The 20,656-nt window shown below is 39.7% G+C and overlaps 2 protein-coding genes across 4 annotated transcripts in view; both read right to left on the reverse strand.

Annotated features, from left to right (window-relative positions):
* Positions 1-20,656, reverse strand: part of PLXDC2 (plexin domain containing 2) — a 786,648-nt gene that overhangs the window by 42,471 nt on the left and 723,521 nt on the right. The gene's annotated exons all lie outside the window — the stretch shown is intronic.
* Positions 1,801-20,656, reverse strand: part of LOC140847791 (myosin-IIIa-like) — a 124,925-nt gene continuing 106,069 nt past the window's right edge. The window contains exon 8 of the mRNA XM_073229118.1: positions 1,801-2,085. The gene's annotated coding sequence lies outside the window, so the exon portion shown is untranslated. The remainder of the gene's footprint in view (positions 2,086-20,656) is intronic.

A 20,656-nucleotide genomic window follows, 5' to 3' on the forward strand; every position in this document is an offset into this window, starting at 1 on the left:
GTACACTTAACCATGGAGGAGTTGTCCCCTGCCCTCAGTGAGTACGACATCAGTGTAAAGAAGCCACACTACTGACAGGATTGGTTTGAAGATGGTGGCGTGAGAGGTGAGAAAGAGGCCTCCTGCCAAAAACACACATAGCATTAAAATATAATTAACAGCACTAATCCTGTGTGACCAATCCAAACAGAACAATATTCGTATTAGAATTGGGGAAGTAATTAAAATGGCAAAGATCAAAGGTAAGGACAGAGTATTAAAAAAAGCCAGAGAGAGACACCCCTTAGGGGATAAAGCTCAGTGAAGAGGTATTTACCAGGTGAAGGCAGGCATTGAGTTCAATCCAATGCGTTACTCAGTAGGATTTACTCAGCATGGTGATTACAAAATGTCACAGAATCTTGATATTAATGAAATACGTTTTTTCCCTTTTTACATGTGTTTGACAGAGTATCAAGATTTGTTTTGACGCATTCAAAAGTACTTTATGGTGGCACGATATCATCATGTTAATAAAAAAAAACAATCTCCTAACTACATTCAGTATGGAAGGAGTTTTAAAAAGTCAGAGCCTGAGCACCCACATCTAGTAAGGCTTGGTAATACTATCAGCAGCACAGTCAGCAAGGCCCCTCAAAGGCAGCTCAGCAGCCCCGCTGGCAAAGTGCTCAGAGCCAGTCAGGGCTGGGCTACCCGGACTTCAAGGATAACGAATCTATAGACGCTCTGGCCAGCCTTGCCATCTGTTTTCCATTTTCAGGGTCGTGTCTGAAGTTATCCTAACAGGAAACATACCCCAAAAGCCCCTTGCCAACTGGAAGGAGTAAGTAAAATGGGGTGTATGTATGTAGGAGAAGCATAGAGAGGGGGAGGGAGGAGGAGGAGGAGGAGGGAAGAGGGAAGGAAGGGAAAACAAGCGGGAGGGACAGGGAGAAAGAAGCAGAAAGTTAGGAAGAAGCCTTTACCGGCACAGAGCCCAGGAAGAGCGCCAGGCTCGCACACCCCAGAGCCAAGTCTTCATCTCTAAACTGCCACCTCCTCAACTTCCCACCCTGTTTGAAACCTTCCCCACATGCAAAGGAAGACACATGACTTCAAATTGGGAACAGCTTAGGACAGAGCTCTTGTGAATGTGTACAATAGATGTGAGTCATTTGTTTATTTTGTAAACATGAAGAAATCACACTTTTAAAACTTCCTCCTTTATGACACTCACAGTATTTAATAATATGCTTAGCATGGAACATTTACTCTTTTCCTTATCCATACCAAAGGTCAAGAGGTACAGATTTTTTTCACTCATTGAGACAGGTGACAAGAGAGAGCTCAGTAGGGAGGTAGAAGCGGGAGGGACAGTGGCCGTGGTGTCTAATGCCGAGGCCGGGCCACACAGCACTGAGGAGCAGCCCAGGAGAGCATTTCACCAGGGCCGCTGCCTTCCTCTGGGAAACCATCCCACTCAGCTTCCCAACCGCCGAGTGCCCACTCAGTGAATCACTGGTAATGACCTGTTTATGCCACTGTCATCCCCCCACTGATTTGTAAACAACTGAAGAACAGGGACCATTTTTGTTCATCTCTGTGTCCCATGATTGGCACATGGTAGGGGCTCAGTTTCAGTACATGGAATCCAAACTTGTGGCATTCTTGGTGGCTTAAAAATTGCTCCCTAGCTTTTCTGTGGAAAAGGAGTTCTGCGTAATACCTAGAGAAGAGTTCTGGGAGCCATGGATTCAGGAGGGTGGGTCACCTCTAGACCTAGGTACCACTTGGCTCTATCATAAATTGGGGGATACATGCTAAATTTCCTGTTTCTTCCCATTTATTTCATTAGGATAATTAAGATGAGATAAAATGAGGAAAAACTTAATGTATATATCAAAGTAGTAACAAAAACATCATGAGTATGGAGAACCTGGCGGGTGGGGTGGGGGGACAGTTTCTGAAAAGGCAAAGCAGGATGACTGGTTGGTCTTGTTTTCATTTGCAAAGCCTACGGGTGTCCAAGTGGTAGCACTCGTGTTAAGTCCACACGCTTCATTCAAGGGCTCCAGATGATAGCCCGGAGGCAAGGGCAAGAAGAGTCTGGAAGGCAGGGACAAAACAAAGTAAGTATAAGGAAGGAGTGGAGAAAAGAGGGTCTCAGAACTTATTTTACAGACTCGATAGGAACATAAAAAGGTCTCAAATCTCTGCCTTCATGAGCTTATGATGAGGATGATGTGGTTGGGTCACAGATACTTCCCTTTTCTTTATTTTGCTCCATTTCCCCTACTCTAGACCTGGTGGTAAACAGCGAGATGCCACGGGACAATCAACACATGACGCCCAACGCTGCAGGACATGGCCAGCCTCGGACTCCCCAATGTCTCTGACTACAGCTCTCCTCCTTGGCTAGAAATTCCCTTAAGACGCAAAGAGAAGCATGGTGAGGGAACTGGATGGGGGAAGCCTCCCTCTCTGAGGCCCTCAACTGCGAGCCCTGTGAAGGAAAAGGTAGTATATTCATATCGAAATTTCACAACAGTCTAGAGAGCGAATAAAGGAGGCAGGCCAAAAATACATGAAGGGTGACTATCAAAGAGGTAGGGAAATTATGTAGGGGAGGTAATGAGCACACTAATTATAATGGTCCTAATTAGGGGAAATGGAGCAAAATAAAGAAAAGGGAAGTTTCAGTGTTCAGGAAAAACTCTGCTGGGCCCATTAAAGGAGTGATGAGCTCCTCAGCCTCTTCACACAGACCAAAGGCCATTCAACTTAACAAAGTTGGTTCAGAATGAGCTAAAATTGTTTAAAGAGAATTTTATTTTTGTTACCCAAAGTAGGCTAGGTTACTTGATGATACACAGAAACCTCTTGTATCTAATTTTATCATTCTGTTCTCAATTCTAAGTTAAACAGTACAGTAGCTCATGATAAAAAGCCTATGACTATTTCATTCCAAAAATATGATTTGACATGTAGGGAGATCAAAACTGGCAAAGTGAGAACAAGTAAAAAGAATGAAATATAGTCAAATATGCTTCAATTTACAACAGATTTACAGATGAGAGCTAGCAAAAAGGAATACTAAAAGTAGGACTTGTTTCTATTATTTTTCAGAACTAATACAATTTCCTTATTTTTCAGTTAATACACAGATGGTAATTAAACTTGATCCTTGTCAGTAAACAGTAAGGAACATTAGCTTTCAGGTTTTAACCTAATTTCATAATGACAGTCTAGAACAACTCTCACAGCAGTTGAATAACTGACTGTGGTTAACCTTCATGTTGTACTAAGAGACTGTAGTATTACAGTTTATGGTTTCTTTCCTAGCATCAGGAGTAAAACTTTAAGAAAATGTATTTTTTCTTCCTCATTAGCCCAAGGTATGATTCGTGCAACTTTCATTTGGTGAATGTTTGCTGATCACCACTGTTTCTGAGGCACAGAGGATATACAGGCTGGGTGGGGACTGACACATACAAATAAACCTGTGACTACAGCCTAGCATGCTGGGCACCAGGGTAGACATGAGCTTAGGAGGCTGTGGGAGCTCACAGGAAGGCTCTAAACAGGAAGGCAGGAGGGATGCTGACACTGGGAGGAATCTTAAAGGAAAAGGAGGTAAGATGAACAAAGGCCAAGTGTGAGTGAGAGAAAGCAGGCTTGCACCCATCATCCTCAGTGGGCGTTCAAGAGCAGCAACTCCAACAGGTACAAATACAGTTAGATACACTGTAATAAGTTAAGCAATAAACACCTTTTAAAGTGATGTTACTTGGTATTTTAATCCATATAATTATTTAAATGTCTCCTGAAATGTAAGCTATATACAGCTGCTTGACTGCTTCCTCTTCCACCCACCCACCCACCCACCATCATTAACTGAGGGTTTATCATGCCTGGTGGGCCCTGCGTATACCAAGGTCAGAAAGACATAGCCCCTGATCTCAAGGACTTACTGTCTAGTGTTGGAACAGAAAGTACCATTAAAATACAGTGTGGTAAGTAATATGAGTTTCAGCAGTGAGCTCCAGAGGAGAAAGATGATTCTAAGCAGGGTAGGAGGGTTGCTGCTAGGCCCCTGGGTGGGAGTGATCAAGATGCCTTTAGAGACAATGACTAAGGCTACTTGCCATCTCTGTATTAGTTCTGAGTGTGTGGCTCAGGAATGCCAGGGGAGGATGGAACACAGGTAGACCTGAATGACACCAGAACTGCTAAGTAATGACCCTTCCATAGCAGTTAAAGTGACAAGGCACTTAAATAAATTTATCCTCTCTGCATGTTAATTACAAACATACATTTTTTGACAAGATTTCTTAGGGTAAATCATATCTTGTGAGGAGGTACTCTGAGCTCTCCCCAGCTTGTCTGCTCATGCTTGCTCTTTATGTCAATGGTAAATTCAGGGCTAGAGCTATAAATAAGTTTTCAGAGAATGCTTTAAAAACCTTTGGTCTGATTTCAGATCCTAAGATGTCTTAAGCACCCCGATGGCCTGACTGAGTCTTTATCAAAAAACCTTTTCCATAAACATCCAATTTCATCATACATATTACTCCTGTAATAAATTTCATTTAAAATCCTACTTCTGACAACAGCACTATATTTTGAAAGGATAGACAGCCTGCAGGCAGATTTTAAAGCAGAGTTTATAACACTCGGGATTTTATAATGCAGGTTTTCATCTTGTACAAGATTAACTATATACTTGCTAACTTGATTTTTCCTTTCTTTTCTTTTCTGTATTGCTTCTGAGGTTCTGATGAAATGTTTGCTGCCACTGCTAATGAAATTCAGAAAAGGACCATTGGTTTTTTTACTTCGCTTGGGAATTTTGATGCAATAGATGTTTTCACACTGCTGTCAGAACAAATAAGATTTGTTATTTCTAAGTGCAGAAAGAACATAGCTTTTCAAAAGAAAAGTGAAAAGAGAATTCAAGCTAAAGGGACTTAGGGAAACCTGGCAGGAAGAAAGTTTTGTGTTCTGTTGATCTGAGTGCATGCGAAAAATGTTTTTAAGAGCTTTTATATCAAAGGCAAATTTTTTTCAACCACCATCTAGAAGAGAAAAACGCAGTGCATTGAAGTCAACTGTTTGTTAATTATAAGAAAATAGTACTTTGGTAGAAAGTGCACCAGAATGACTGAAAGTTCCCAGCTCTGCAAGCAATCAGCTGTGTGACCTGGGAGCGGTGCCACTTAACACTATTGTTCTTGACCTTGCCCTTCCTCCAATCTGAGAAAGGGCTGAGAAGAGGAAGGAGGTAGACTCTGTAGTTTCAACAACCGTTCAGTTTTAAATCCTCTATCCTTACAGTCATTGTCAAAATTTTGCCCTGAGAGGAATCAGGGTACAAACAAACAAACAAAGGTTTTCCTGAATATTTAGGTAGTTGCCTCCAATGACTTCATTTGATCGTAAGGGAAACCCGGTGCCTTCAAGAGTCAATTTATTTGCAAACCAAACTTGCACAACATCCTAATTTGTTACAGAAATAAGTGGCCATTAGTAACTTAGGCCACTCGGCTAGAATCTCTCATGCTCTGCAGTGTATTAGAACCTTAGCTCTACATCTGCAGGTCACTGTCTTAGCCACAGACTGGAACTTTCTAAACCAAGTCCAACAAAGGAGCTGTGAGTAAAGGGAACTTTCTTTCTTCGGGAAGTTTTTTTTTTTAACAAAGCGAGAGTACCGAAAAACAAATTTTTATTCTCTGAAGTTTTATTTTAGCCATTTTTAAGCCAATAATATTCCAATACTGTGTTGTGGTTCAATGCTGTGAGTGGAAACTGAGAGATAGGCAATTCAACCTTGGATTCCTCTATGGTCTACATGTTAATTATGCTGTGTCATGAGGGCCATGTTCCCTCCCTGAGCTGTTATGCTGACAGCCTTCCTTGACCATCAAACCATACTTTTCATCTGTGCATCTCTTTATGTATTGTAATACATAATTACGTTTAATTGTCATGTTATCCTAATCTTACTGATTTCATAGAGGTTAAGTGCTTTTAAGGTGATCACAGTTACTACACAGGCAGAATGAGTGTAAACCCAGTTCTCTTTATTCTAAATTCAGTGCTTTCCTGATGAAATGCCAGAGAAGCAGTGGCTAATAATTACTGTGCATTTACTATGTGTCAAACATGGGCTAAGAGAGTTAGATGTTAGGTTATCTTATTCTATCATGATAATAATTCTATGCTGTAGATATTATTACTAACCCCACTTACAGATGTGGAAAGTGAGACCACAGAGAGGTTACATAATATGCCCAAGGTCAGAGAATTATCAAGAAGCATGATCAAGATTCAAAGGCAGGTGGTTTGCTTTACCAACTTGTCTTTCAACAATTAGGCCAGAGTGCCTTCTTACGATAGCATAGCCACCCTCATCAGTTTCCACCCATAATTTAAGTGAAAATATCTGCAAGAGTCCAGGCCTGCCCAAAATAGCTGGACACTAGAGCTCTGAGTCATGTGTGACACAGGTCGCTGTGTCAGTTCATCCTGTTTTTGCACAGCTGACGATTACTCACAGTGCCCAGGCACAGTGTGCTACATACAGATGATGGACAGTAACTGTGCTGAATGGAACCCAATGAAAATTACCAGGTCATCATCAACAACGACTGACCTGACTTTTGCAGGCTTGTATCTGTTTTAAAATTAAGAGACAAACGCCTGAGATCACACGTAAGTTCTGACTCGCAAATCAAGGGAATAAGTAGAACAGAGGTTAAGTGCGTGACCACCAACCATATGTAGCCTGCAGACAGGTTTTGTTTAGCAACACATTGCTTTTAAATTTTCAATCAATACCTAATATTTAAAATCTAAGCTATTTCATTAAAAAAAAAACAGATTTCCAGTTTCTATAGAAAAGTTGGAAGCTATAAGACACTAGACAAGGGCATCTGTTCTCTAGCACATCAATTTCAATGGGAGGGGTTTTTATCCACTTACTTTCTTGCTTGTCCCCAATAAAATCTGAGTTTGCGAGCTATGAGCTATAGAGAATGTGCAAGAGGACTTCTAAGTCCATCTGAGTCTTCTATAATTCTTGAATCACTGTTTCAAAACACGCGATAGCCTCGCAGCATACATGGCACATGGAAATTTTAGTCACTTAGCCCCTGAGCTTTCATTTTTGCCTCAGATAGTAAACTAAACTGACAGCTCACACTTAACTTGGTTTAGCTGTCTCTAAAATGAGAATGTCTCCAGTATTAAAGCACCACCACAAAAATGACAAACCAACTTCGTGTCCTTTCACTGGCTCCAGGTCAAATGACCTACACAGTTTTTTGCCGTGCTCTGCACAGTTGGGGCAAATAGCAAACGGTATCTCACTGATGTGTTTTAAGGGTGAAATGCTGTCATTAGCAAAAACTCTGAATGTTTTTTAAAGTCATCTTCATCTACTTATAACTGTCACAGAGTTGTTGGCAACAAGTTGACTTTGCATTCACTGACCCCTTTGGGGTAGGTGGGCAGAGTGCCTGAACAAGTCCGTGGTCTCTGCAGCTATGCTACTATTCAGGAAGACTGGAGGTCTGTACAGCAGCAGCCAGGGAGGCAAACATGAAGGTGAGAAAGTCTTAAATTACTAAACATGTTTATTCAATCCAAATATAGTCACAGACAAACTACACCAGTATAAAACGAGATTTCCCTTACCAAATTTTAGATTTTAGATGTAATAAAAATATTTCCTCCATTAGTCAGTTAATTGCTATTGAATCCTGTGTCTTAAATAAAAACATCTAGAGACATTTAAAGGCTTTCTCCTGTCTGGGTCCCAAACAAAAATGTAATGAAACATACAAGGGGTCAAAAGAATTGCTGGAAGTATATTCAGTATCAGTTTATATTATAATCAGCTAGACTTCAAATAGAGACTTTCGTTTTTTAAATGAGGTTAATAGGATCATTTCTGAACAGGCCTATTTGTATTACTTTCATGTATGATGATAGGGAATATGCAGTGTCTTCATTGTTAAAAAATATTTCTGCTTGTTAGAAAGTCTGCAGTCAACTCAGCTTTATTGCTTGAAATAAGCAGTTTGCACACAGAACAATACAACTTTAATAGAAGAACATAATAGGCTTAGCAGATGTTGCAATCACAGAACATTTTAGATAAACGGTTTTAAAAGGACATTTCCTCAGTTTAGAAACTCTTTGGAAAATCAAATTCAGTTGCTGAATTTATGCACACTCTCTCTGAGGTAATATTTGGGCCTGTTTTTCTCTAGTAGAAATACAAGACTAAGTTTACAATGAACCAACTTCCAGCAAAGGTAGGAGGAAGAGAGTGTAACTACCTTAGCTCACATTACCCAAGTTCCTGCTTGTGCTACTAATAAAGACATCTTGGTGGTTTCTTCCAAAAATCATCTTTACCATTTGTTTGCTGAAAGCTTTTGGAGAGTTAAACTGTCACTTTCTTAGTTATGAGTGCTTCAACATTTATTCAACAACCACTAAATGAGGACATAGAGATGGTTCCTGCCTGCAAGAAACTTAAGCTTTACCAGGAACACAAAATACAACAAATAAAATACATGCTTGTTGTTATACAGTTTAAGCCATTTCTTGCTACTCTGTAGGGAGTGTAAAAGACTGTGCTGGGTTTATTATGTTCATCCTCTGCTAATAAACAATGCAACCTTCAAAAGGACAAGTTTTTTAAGGCTGATGAATGAAGAAAAGGATTTTAGCTCAAACGAAAGAAAAAAGTGTCACAATTTTAAAATGTGGCTTACTGCAAACTATCTACAGGCAAGCACGGAAATCAGCCAACATTTCAAAGGTACATGCTTATTTCCTAACAACAAGGTTGGATGATGTGTTTGATTATTTTAATAAATTAAAAGTTATTATTTATATGTCTTAGTGTCTCAACTATTAGCTTCGAAAAAGAAAAATATCAAGCCATCTTTCCATCTTAATGCATCCGTTCTCCTTATGACCACTACATGCACTTTCCCTAAACATTCATGCTGTATCTGAAACAAGTTTAAGCAGACTTTACTTATTCCAGTCTACCAGTTTGATTCTAATTATTACTCTTACCTAACAAAATGCTTGTTATCATAACATACTCCACTCTAGTTTATTTGTGAGGTAAGTCTTAGCATGGTCATTACCATTCTTAAATAACAAGACCATTTCTCACATGGAAGTTATTCTTCTGACTGTGGCATAGAATATGTTAATGTTCGCACTGCCATAATCAACCACTTGCAATATATATATATACATATATGCAGAAGGGGGCAACCCCTGATATATCTCAGTCTTCCATCTGTGCTGCCTCAGGCTCAGCCGTGTCTCAGCTCCCAGGTGCAGTGACCCACAGCTATCAAAATATTTACCCCTAAAATAGCTTTGTAATAAGAGTGGAATGTCCTTTTTAATGATTTCCTTTGAGAAATACATTTGTATTTAACTGGCAATTCTAAACTTTTGGAGATGATAAATCATGTGAATCTACTTATTTAAAAAAATTCCCTTCATGGTGGTTATGGGTGATGTATTATAAGACCTATACAAATACACAATATGTTCAACATGCTTTACATTTTCACCTTTGATGATGGCCCTATCCTCCAGCTATGCCTCAATTCCAGTCCCATCCTGGTTCTCACTGTGAGCTGAACCCTCCCTGATAGATGGTTAGTAGCAGACAACATAAGGTATGAACCTTCCTCTTCGTTCATCAAAGGCATACCAACACTATACATAGCTAGTGAAAGGTGAAGGGTGACAGAGGATTTTGACCAGATAAAAGCAAACATCAGTACTGGAACTGCAATTTACATTACAGAATGAAAAATGAAACAACATCCAAAATAAGAAAAGGGGAAACATCCCTCCTGATTGAAGCAAAAGCATACCCAAATCTACCCAGCTTACAAATAGCCAATCCTCACTGCTGAGGAAAATACCTCTACCATTTGTATACATGGTCACTGCATAATCAGTACCTAAAAACAATGGCTGGTCACTTTGGGTTACCCTGAATGTGAAGGGCAAGGGGAAAGGTCAGTTCCAGCAAGGCTCACATACACACTGCACTTGCCTTTGTTCCTGACTGTTCCCAGGGCCCAGCCAGGGCACCCCCTTTGCTTCACCTGGTCTAGCATTCTGCCTTCAGGGCTTCTTTGCCATCCTCAACTTCCAGTCCTTGGAAGGAACCAGACAGGGTGGCAAGGAAACCTGACAGTAGGCCAGGACAGGGCATTCAAGAGCCTCTAACTGGTACCACCCGAGGGCCCCAAAGATTTCTCAGTATCTGCACGGGAATGTGGCACTTGTTCTACATAAATGGGAAGAATTCTCCTAACTTTTTTCTTTTTAACAACAGAATAGAAGTAAAATAACAAAATATCCATGCTTACTTCTCTCCAAAACAACAAAGACCACCATCATATGACTACAATCAATGAAAATCCAGCAAATATTTCTTGGGCTATACGCATGGCATTGCGAACCCAGACAATTTAAGAGGTCAAATATGTTTAATTTTTGGAGTCCCTCACCCTAACATCATATCAAACATACTAAAAGCTGTACTCATAACCCACAAGAAAAATAAGTTTATGGCCAAAACATTGTTGAAAGAATTATTCTATTTTTGTTTTTTAAACTATTTGGCTATGGGTTACTCATTTATGTTTGCTATAATTTCGCAGTAATCACTCCCAAGTTTAACATTTAATGAAGATAACATAGTTATTTTTATATTTGTTTGCTTAATCACTTATTTTTGATCCTATACTTTTTTGTGTGTGTCAGCCAATCATTTTTCTTTCAAGATCTCCAACATTTTTGAGGTTTCTGAAAAGTACAATATCATTTGATCATTGTGCCCCTAGTGCCTAATGAATACCCCGGTGGCCTTGACTGTGATACCAAGAGAGAGGCAACTTGAAGGGGAGATGCCTTCCTCAGGAACTGGCAGGAAAGATATTGAGCATCAAGAGCAGGAAACCGAGGTGAGGCAGAGGATGGCTGACAGATCTCACGTGACAGAGGTACAGGTTCAGTCAAACAGCAAACAGGATATCCAACCATACAGCAATCACTCTGTGTATGCCCATCAAGAGACACAGATGAAAAAAGCACTTTCCTCCCCTCAAGGAATTCATAACCTAGTAGGGTCAACAGGACTTTAATGTAGAATGCAGGGGCACAGTGTGAAACCTGATGTAACAAAGACCTCAAGCATCACAGAAATACAGAGGAGGGAGCTTTTACTAGGGCCACCAAATTGCACAACTGCAGGGGTGTCATTCACACTATTTATGTGAATGGTATTCCCCATAGTTGTGCAGGGTGGTGGTCATGGCTGAAGGGATAATAAAAGGTTTTCCAGAAGAGATGGAATTTGGGCAAGTCTGTGAAAGACCAGATGCTCCTCCAATTATAAGCAGTGTAACCTCCACAAGTGTCCATTTATTTATCTCTAATAGGGATAATAATACCAATTTCATTGAATTATTATGAGAGAACAAAAAGATGTATACAGTATACTATCCATACCAAATCCATCCTCCTTCCATTTTCCCTCCTTTCTTTACTTGAGCTTCTACCACATCTGGCACTCTACCAGGCACTTTATTTTGTATTTATTTACTTTTTAAAATTCATTTTATTATCATTAATCTACAATTACATGAAGAACATTATGGTTACTAGACTCCCTCCTTTACCAAGTCCCCCCATACAAACCCCATTACAGTCATTGTCCATCAGCGTAGTAAGATGCTGTAGACTCACTATTTGTCTTCTCTGAGTTGCACATCCCTCCCTATGCCCCCCCCCCACATTATACATGCTAATCGTAAGGCCCCCTTTCTTTTTCCCTGCCCTTATCCCTTCCTTCCCACCCCTCCTGCCCAGTCCCTTTCCCTTTGGTAACCGTTAGTCCCTTCCTGGGTTCTGTGAGTCTGCTGCTGTTTTGTTCCTTCAGTTTTTCTTTGTTCTTATACTCCACATATGAGTGAAATCATTTGGTACTTGTCTTTCTCCACCTGGCTTATTTCACTGAGCATAATACCCTCCAGCTCCATCCATGTTGTCTACCAGGCACTTTATATATGAGGGACGATACACACAGTTTGTCTTCATGAAATGTACAGTAAAAGGATGCTACTCTATTACTAATTATTCTACAGAGAGTGGTAGGAGGAAGGTGGGTCAACTAAAAGCATAAGCAAACAATTAAGTCATCCACTTTTTCAGGAGAAAGAAAGAGGGTTTCAGGGTGTTAATAACTCTGCTGGTGGTAGGACTGAGAGAGAAGCAAGAGACAACTGCTCAGCAACAGCAAGTTAGGGGGTACAGCAGAGTGGCAAATAAGTGTTATCTACTACCTTAATTCTCATCAACTGATTTCCTGGAAGGCTGTGAATGAACTCATGACTGTCAGTATTCACGATGGGCACTGCAGGGGCTTGGGGTGCGATGTGACTGGTAAACCAGGCATTCTTTGTCTAAATGAAATTATGTTGCCTATCTTTGTAAGAAGCCATGTCTGGAAGATCTGTGTCATTTCTTCAGCAGAGATCTAGAGCACTAGAGCAGGCAGGAGACCCAGGAGGGACTGCTGGTCAACTGCTGGCACAGTACCAGGTCAAGAGATCAAAGGAATAGAGGTTCGTGGTGCCTGCTGTAATGAATTGGTTTGGTGTGGAATTCATACTGGGCTGAGTCACCAAAATGGAGCCAATGGATTGGAAAAGTGAAAGAGACTGAGTTTTGGAGGCAGAGAGTCTTGTGTTCAAATTCCAGCTCTTCCAATTATTAACTTCTTATGGCACTTCATCTTTCTGAACCTTAGAGTCTCTTGATAAAACATGTGGATGTTAATACTTACCCCATAGGGTTATGGGAATGGTTAAAACACACTGTGCAGCACCTAAAATACGTTGGAAGTTCAACAAATAATACTTCTGTTTTCTGAAGTGACTGGAGAGCCATATATAGAAAATTCTATAAGGAAATTTCTAGAGAAAAGGAATACAAATTTAAGGAATTGGAAGACAAATCTCTAGTACAGCTGGGCTGGGCAGCAAATAAAAAAACAGAAATGACTAGAATTACATAGGGAGTGGTGAGATAAGGGGAATTCATTGGTTTGGCTGGCTGTCCTTGGGCACAGCGTTACATGATGGACACTGTGGGAAGATACGGCAGAATAAGGAGTGAAACTCTACTGATGGAGTTCACAGCTTACTGGGGAAAGGCATTTTTAACCAAAAGTTTTAATGTAAGATGACAAGGGAAGGCAAGAATTAGGTACAAACGACATGGGATCAGAAGACAGGGTGGGAGAGAAATCAAGGTAAGTTGCTTCAAAGGACATCAATTTTTTTCCAAATGGAGTGAAAGAAAAGACATTTTTCCATGAAAAAGTAAGAGTAGGTAGAAGAGATGAGAGGTGTGAAGTGTTTTAGGGGCTTTTCAGCTGAGATGTCAAACTCATACAAGATAAAAAGCAAGAAAGAAGAAGATGGGTAAAAGGAATGAGTCATGTGCTGAAGCCACTGAGCATAACTTATTGTTTGTTGTATTATTATTATTATTATTATCATCATTTTTTATTTTGGTATCATTAATCTACAATTACATGAAGAACATTATGTTTACTAGACTCCCCCCTTCACCAAGTCCCCCCCACATACGCCTTCACAGTCACTGTCCATCTGCATAGTAAGATGCTGTAAAATCACTACTTGTCTTCTCTGTGTTGCACAGCCCTCCCCGTACCCCACTCACACTACACATGCTAATCACAATGCCCTCTTTTTTTTTCCCTGCCCTTATCCCTCCCTTCCCACCCATCCTCCCCAGTCCCTTTCCCTTTGGTAACTGTTAGTCCATTCTTGGGTTCTGTGATTCTGCTGCTATTTTGTTCCTTCAGTTTTCCTTTGTTCTTATACTCCACATATGAGTGAAATCATTTGGTACTTGTCTTTCTCCGCCTGGCTTTCACTGAGCAGAATACCCTCTAGCTCCATCCATGTTGTTGCGAATGGTAGGATCTGTTTTTTTCTTACGGCTGAGTAATATTCCATTGTGTATATGTACCACATCTTCTTTATCCATTCATCTACTGATGGACACTTAGGTTGCTTCCATATCTTGGCTATTGTAAATAGTGCAGTGATAAACATAGGGGTGCATCTGTCTTTCAAACTGGAGTGCTGCATTCTTAGGGTAAATTCCTAGATGTAGAGTTCCTGGGTCAAATCGTATTATTATTTTTATTATCTTCAGATTGGCCCAAAATTTCAAGACCAATCAAGAACAAATAGATTAATACACTAGAATTCTAACCTTAGTGAAAGTAAAGATGCATTTATCCTGCAAAGAAAACAACCTAACTGGCAAATAAATAGCACAGAATTGGAAATGTCATGGCCCATATGCAAAACACCTGCCCAGCTGAAAACTGGTATGTGACATCCAGTTAAATGAGAGAAGAGCTTGACTCAACTCAGAAAGTAACTAGTTTTTGAAAGCTAGTATTGTCTTTTAAAAATTCAGTGACAGAAAAATAAAATCACTAAACTGACAGGAATTACAATGAAATTAATACAAGGAAAAGTCATTTAATTTTAAAAGGTCCTATTTTGCTTATTTACTTTGGGACTCCTTATTTTAAATAAGTTAAAACTTTCTTTGTTTTATTTTATTATTTTGCTGTTTTAAAATCCTGAGTGCTTAAAGTTTTTGTTTGTGTTTGGGATCTCCAATCCACCACACAGTATGTGTTGCACTTCACCTGTACAAAGGGGGTGGGTGGGGAGCGGGTACAGAGCAGATAGGCCTTAACACAGTCTGAGAGGCCCTTATCTCAGGAGCTCTGGAAGGCCTCTGAGAATGAAATCATCAATGAGGTGAATCATTGGCAACACATTCCACCTTGCAAAAGGAGACGCACCTGAACTCAGCGTGAGTTGCGCTGAAGAGGGCAGAAGAGGTACCTAGCGGGACTGCTTTAGAAAACCGAGGCACCCACTAACTCCAGGTTTCTCATCAGGAGCAGCAGATTATCAAGGAATGACCACATTCCTAAAACTCTAACACTGACCATCCAGCGACCCCATTTCCCAGGTACAGAAACAAAGTCATGGGAAAGATACCAGCTGACCCAACCTGCCATCTGAGCCAGGAATGGGGTCAGAATTTAAAAACCAGTGTCCAACTTCACCATTCATTTCTTAGCTCACTCTACTAAACGTAAAGATACAGTTCAGAGGATCATCTGATAAATCATGATCATATTGTGGTATAAATAAAGAATTAAATAAAAACCAATTGTCACCTCAAATGTGTCCATAAATTGTAAGTTGGAAGGCAGTTTTAAATAACACTTTCCAATTCTTTGAATTAAAATAAAATTTAAGATGCTGTAGGAAGGCAGTTCAAACAAAAGCGAATTTTGTTTAATGAACTAACCAGGAAAGCATTGTGAAAGTATTGTGCAACTAAATGCTTAGCTAATTACTGTGAGATCAAATAACTGTTACCATAGTTACTGGACACTGTTTTCCATAATAACTTTTATCACTTCAATAAATCTTTGTGATGCAACAAATATAAAAAGTTTACTGTAACATGACTATAATGTTTTGGAAGGCACACACTGATGACTGACCTACTGAAATTACCTTCCCATATTTGTCAGTGAACAAGGGGTGATACTGTATCTAGTTGACTCACTATCAGAATGTTTCACTGGCTTCTTTTATAGGCTGTAATTCCTCAAAAGTTGAATCTACCTGGTCCTGTCATTCAACGGAAAAAATCAGAGTGCATCCTCAGCGTTATATCTTGTCTTTGAATGAGAATAAAAATAACAGCAACCATTTATGAAGCAATAATTGTCAGGTTCCACATTAGGAAGCTGACATACATCATCATCTAATCCCTCCCACACTGCTATAGCCCAATGTCATTTCAGTTCCCTCTTGGGAGTGATTTCAAATCAGGTCTCTATAGCTCCAAAGTCAGTTCTCTTTCCATTATACCACAGAGCCTTATAACACAAAAGAGACAATTTCACTAACCACTTTCTTGCTGCTAGTTTACAGAGTTGAAAGTTATACCAAACTGCCACTGATGTCTCCCTGACATAATGACTGACTGGTCTGCTGGCTGAAATGATATCATTGCTCCACTGGAAAATGGGCATTTTTTCCCTGGATATACTTGAGTGGAGACTTGGTTATACTGCTAGGGTTATATTACTATTCCTGGCTCCACCTGCTCCCCATCCACATATGCAGGGCTTAGTCATTTGGGCACTTTTACTCATATCCTGCTTGCCCTTTTCGAGACCTAAATGCAGAGATTTTTGAGTAAGTGAAATGATCTAGTAAGTTAAGACTAACAATAAACTTGTAGTGTGAGTGTGATAAGATAAAGGAAACTGCATATTCCAAATTCGGTTCTGTCAGTGTGAGGCTGGATGGCCTCGGGCAAGTCACTGATGATCTCTCTGGGTTTTCCCATCTAAATAATGGGGCAATAAACTCTACCTACTAACTCACAGGGATATCAGGTAGATAGATTATTTAATGTTGTTGAGTTCTTTGAAGATACAAAGTACTAAGCGTTATAATCATTATCAAGGTGAAATGAAAACCATACATATGATTACAGTTATTAAAAAGTATAACAGAAAACCACTATCAAAAGGGTGTCCTACTGCAGTGAAAGCAAGCATACATCCTCCAGAATCCTGAGGTAGGAACCTTAAGGCTCCCAGCAATGAAACTGGATTCATATCTATTCAGCACTCTTCCAAAGGTCTCAGTTTTAAGAGGTCAAAAGCCATTTCATCGTTGGCCTCAAAAATGAACTGGCAGGAGTCATGTCAAAGACTGAATCAGCCTTGGATGACTCAGCAGCTATAATCTTGCTCAGTTGAGAGATAACCAAAGGCTGACACCTCTGTCTTTTGTCCCGCCATTACCTCGGCATAGAAGCCGCAAACTTGTCCTTGACTCTCCTCTTACTTCCTCCTATTCCTTCCATTCAATTGGTGACTGCTGCCCCCCAAATAGCTCTGTATTCAGCCCCCACTCTCCCAGCCCATGTAGAAAGGACCTTCAATAAGACCTTCCTCACTTACCACAATTTCTGTAATAGTCATATAACTGTCCTCCTGCCTCCAACTCTCCCTCCCCCTTAAATCTGTTATCCTACCCAGAATGTAACCAAATGCTTACATGACTTGCTTCTGCTTAGAATAATTCAATGGAAACCATTGCTTTCAGGATAAAATTCAGATTCTTTAGCAAGTAATGTAAGGATTTACATAAACTGTAAATACTGTCTCCAATTTCATTTGTCACCTCTCCCTTTATCATATTCTAGTCACACTCTCTTATAATTTCCTGTGCTCACTGCTACTACGTCTTCTACACTGTATTGAGACTGTCACTACTTGTGAAGATACTAGTCTTGAAGAATCCTATGGGCAGTGACTGGTCTTCTTCAGCCTGGAATATGTATGTACTCAATAAATGTTAAACGAATGCCTGAATGAATGAACAAAGGCTTCCAGAGGATATGTTAGCCAGTTATGCTCAATGCTCTCAGCTGGGTGAAGGGCTCTTGAGCAATTCACTAATTAATTTGATTGATGTTTTAACTATGAGGAGGATGATAACTGATGCAGGATATCTTGTTACTAAGACTTGAGTGAACTAAGTTATCCTTTGTAATACAGACCTAAATGATTCAACTGTGCCTCTAAGATTTTAGATTCAGTCAGATCCCATGAACTATTGCCAAGAAGCAAACACTCAAAGCATAAAACAAGAGTGTTAATGATTTTTAAGAAAGCTGTGATCTTGGAATGTTCATATCAGAATCCCTGCTGTAAAAAACCTCTCTTTATCAAGGTCATGACAGCGACAGGAAATAAATCAATCAAGCAGTGAGTGGCATACAGAGGAGTATCATTCTAAAGTGGTAAAGTTTTCATGGCTCCACAGATAAGAGAAAAAGTGAAGGAGAAACAGCATTTTACTCCCTTGCTCTGGAATGCTACTGGACACATAAAGCCAGATCAGCCATATATGAATCAGCTTCTCCCACTTAAGTCAAAGAGACAAATCTCATTTTGGGGAATGAGTGAAGACAGCCATATATAAGATTGTATTTTATGGAAATAAAAAAAAAAGAATTATGAAACTTAAAATACATTAAACATAAGACATGCTCTCTTCCCCAATTTCTGCAAATTGTAGAAGTCTTTGAAATTGATAAAACCTGAGAGATTTAAATATCTATTAGTCAATTAGTCATCCAGGAAAAATATCTATCAAGTTAACTTCATTTAAAGTTCACCCACTGGTCACCCAATAGAATTACCTCTTATTTTATCGTCCCTTTTTTTTTATTAAGGTATCATTGATATACACTCTTATGAAGGTTTCACATGAGCAACATTGTGGTTACTATATCCACCCTTATTATCAAGTCCCCCCCATACATTGAAGTCACTGTCCATCAGCACAGTAAGATGCCACAGAGTCACTACTTGTCTTCTCTGTGCTACACTGTCTTCCCTGTGACCCCACACACACCATGTGTACCAATCATAATATCCCCTCAATCCCCTTCTCCCTCCCTTCTCACCCACCTTCCCTCACCCCTCCCCTTCAGTAACCTTTAGTCCCTTCTTGGGTTCTGTGAGTCTGCTGCTGTTTTGTTCCTTCAGTTTTGCTTCGTTGTTATGCTCCACAAATGAGGGAAATCATTTGGTGCTGTCTTTCTCCACCTGGCTTATTCACTGAGCATAATACCCTCTACCTCCATCCATGTTGTTGCAAATGGTAGGATTTGTTTTCTTCTTACGGATGAAAAATATTCTATTGTGTATATGTGCCTCATCTTCTATATCCATTCATCTACTGATGGACACTTAGGCTGCATCCATGTCTTGGTTATTGTAAACAGTGCTGTGATAAACATAGGAGTGCATCTGTCTTTTTGAATCTCAGATCTTGTTCTCTTTGGGTAAACTCCTATGAGTGGAATTCCTGGGTCAAATGGTATTTCTATTTTTAGTTTTTTAAGGAACCTCCATATTGCTTCCCACAATGACTGAACTAGTTTACATTCCCACCAACAGTGTAGGAGGGTTCCCCTTTCTCTGTATCCTCGCCAGCATTTGTTGTTCCTTGTTTTTTGGCTGTTGGCCATCCTAACTGGTGTGAGGTGATATCTCATTGTGGTTTTAGTTTGCATTTCTCTGATAATCAGCGATGTGGAGCATTGTAGGCCACCTGAATTTCTTTTTTGAAGCAGTGTCTGTTCGTGTCCTCCACCCATTTTTTAATCAAGTTATTTGCTTTTTGGGTGTTGAGGCATGTTGGGTATGTCATTTATGAATATATTCTCCCACACTAGCTTCCTACTTGTTGACACTCTTCCTCCTCCTGGATCTCAATTTTTACTTTCTAAGCTCAAGTCTACTTCTGTGACCATTCATTAGTTTGTATCTGCAGGCTCTGACACTGCTGGCCATATCGTTTTTCCTGAAATTAGTTCCTCCTGTGGCTTTTATATTCCTATGGGATGTTACATCTCCTCCACCCCAGACTATTCTTCTCTTGATGGTTCTTCCTCTTTCTAGACAATGGACCTGTGTCCAACTCAGACATCTGTGTTATTACTGCTCAGGCTTCAACATTACATCTGGATATGCAACTTTGAGATGATTCATTTTTAGCTTTGATCTTTCTCCCAGGTCCAAGTTTGCATCCCCCACCACCTAAGGGATATTTTAGTTGCTCATCACACAATTTCTTCAAAGAAAACATGTTTGCAACTGAATATAATATCTTTTCCTTCACTCTCCAAACAGTTTCTTTAGTGTTTTTCTACAATCGATTGACTGTTCTCTAGGGCACTCATGATAAAACCCTTTTGCCTCTTCTTCCTTCTAACAACCAGTATAAGCCTCAGTGACTAATGCCAAATTCCTCTACCACATATCTTACAGCCGTCCTTTCCTTGTATTTCTAATTTAGCAAATCAAAAACACTGCTCAAAATACTTAATAGTTTTAACACAAAAATCAGTACTCTCCCTTCTCTTTCCTTTAGAATGCCACCAGCTTAAATTTTTTTGTATATATACATTTTTGGTTTTTGTATGAACTTTTAAAAAATCTTAGTTTGATCAGGCCTTTCTCCAATCAAAAGTCTTCCAGAGTTTGATACCACCTATAAGACAACATATCATTTCTTAGACTTACATTCAACTCCCTCGGCAATTTGGTTTTGACCTTCCAGTCTCATTTCACACCATCTCCCATAAAAATACTGTATAAATAAAAGCCGCTAATCATGTCTCACCAAACTAAGGCAATAAAGAGAATATATGCTCAGGAATGGGATCCTTCTCTGTTTTTCTGTCTGGTCCTCAAACCAAATGTTCAAAGCCTTTATTTATAACCCAAGTTTTATCCTATGATATTCCCAGGGACACAGGAACTCCTGACATTTCTCCTCCTTCTTCTTCTTTTTTTTTTTTTTGAGAGGGCATCTCTCATATTTATTGATCAAATGGTTGTTAACAACATAAAATTCTGTATAGGGGACTCAATGCACAATCATTAATCAAC

Source organism: Manis javanica, chromosome 2 (assembly GCF_040802235.1).
Source record: "Manis javanica isolate MJ-LG chromosome 2, MJ_LKY, whole genome shotgun sequence".
Taxonomy (NCBI): Eukaryota; Metazoa; Chordata; class Mammalia; order Pholidota; family Manidae; genus Manis; species Manis javanica.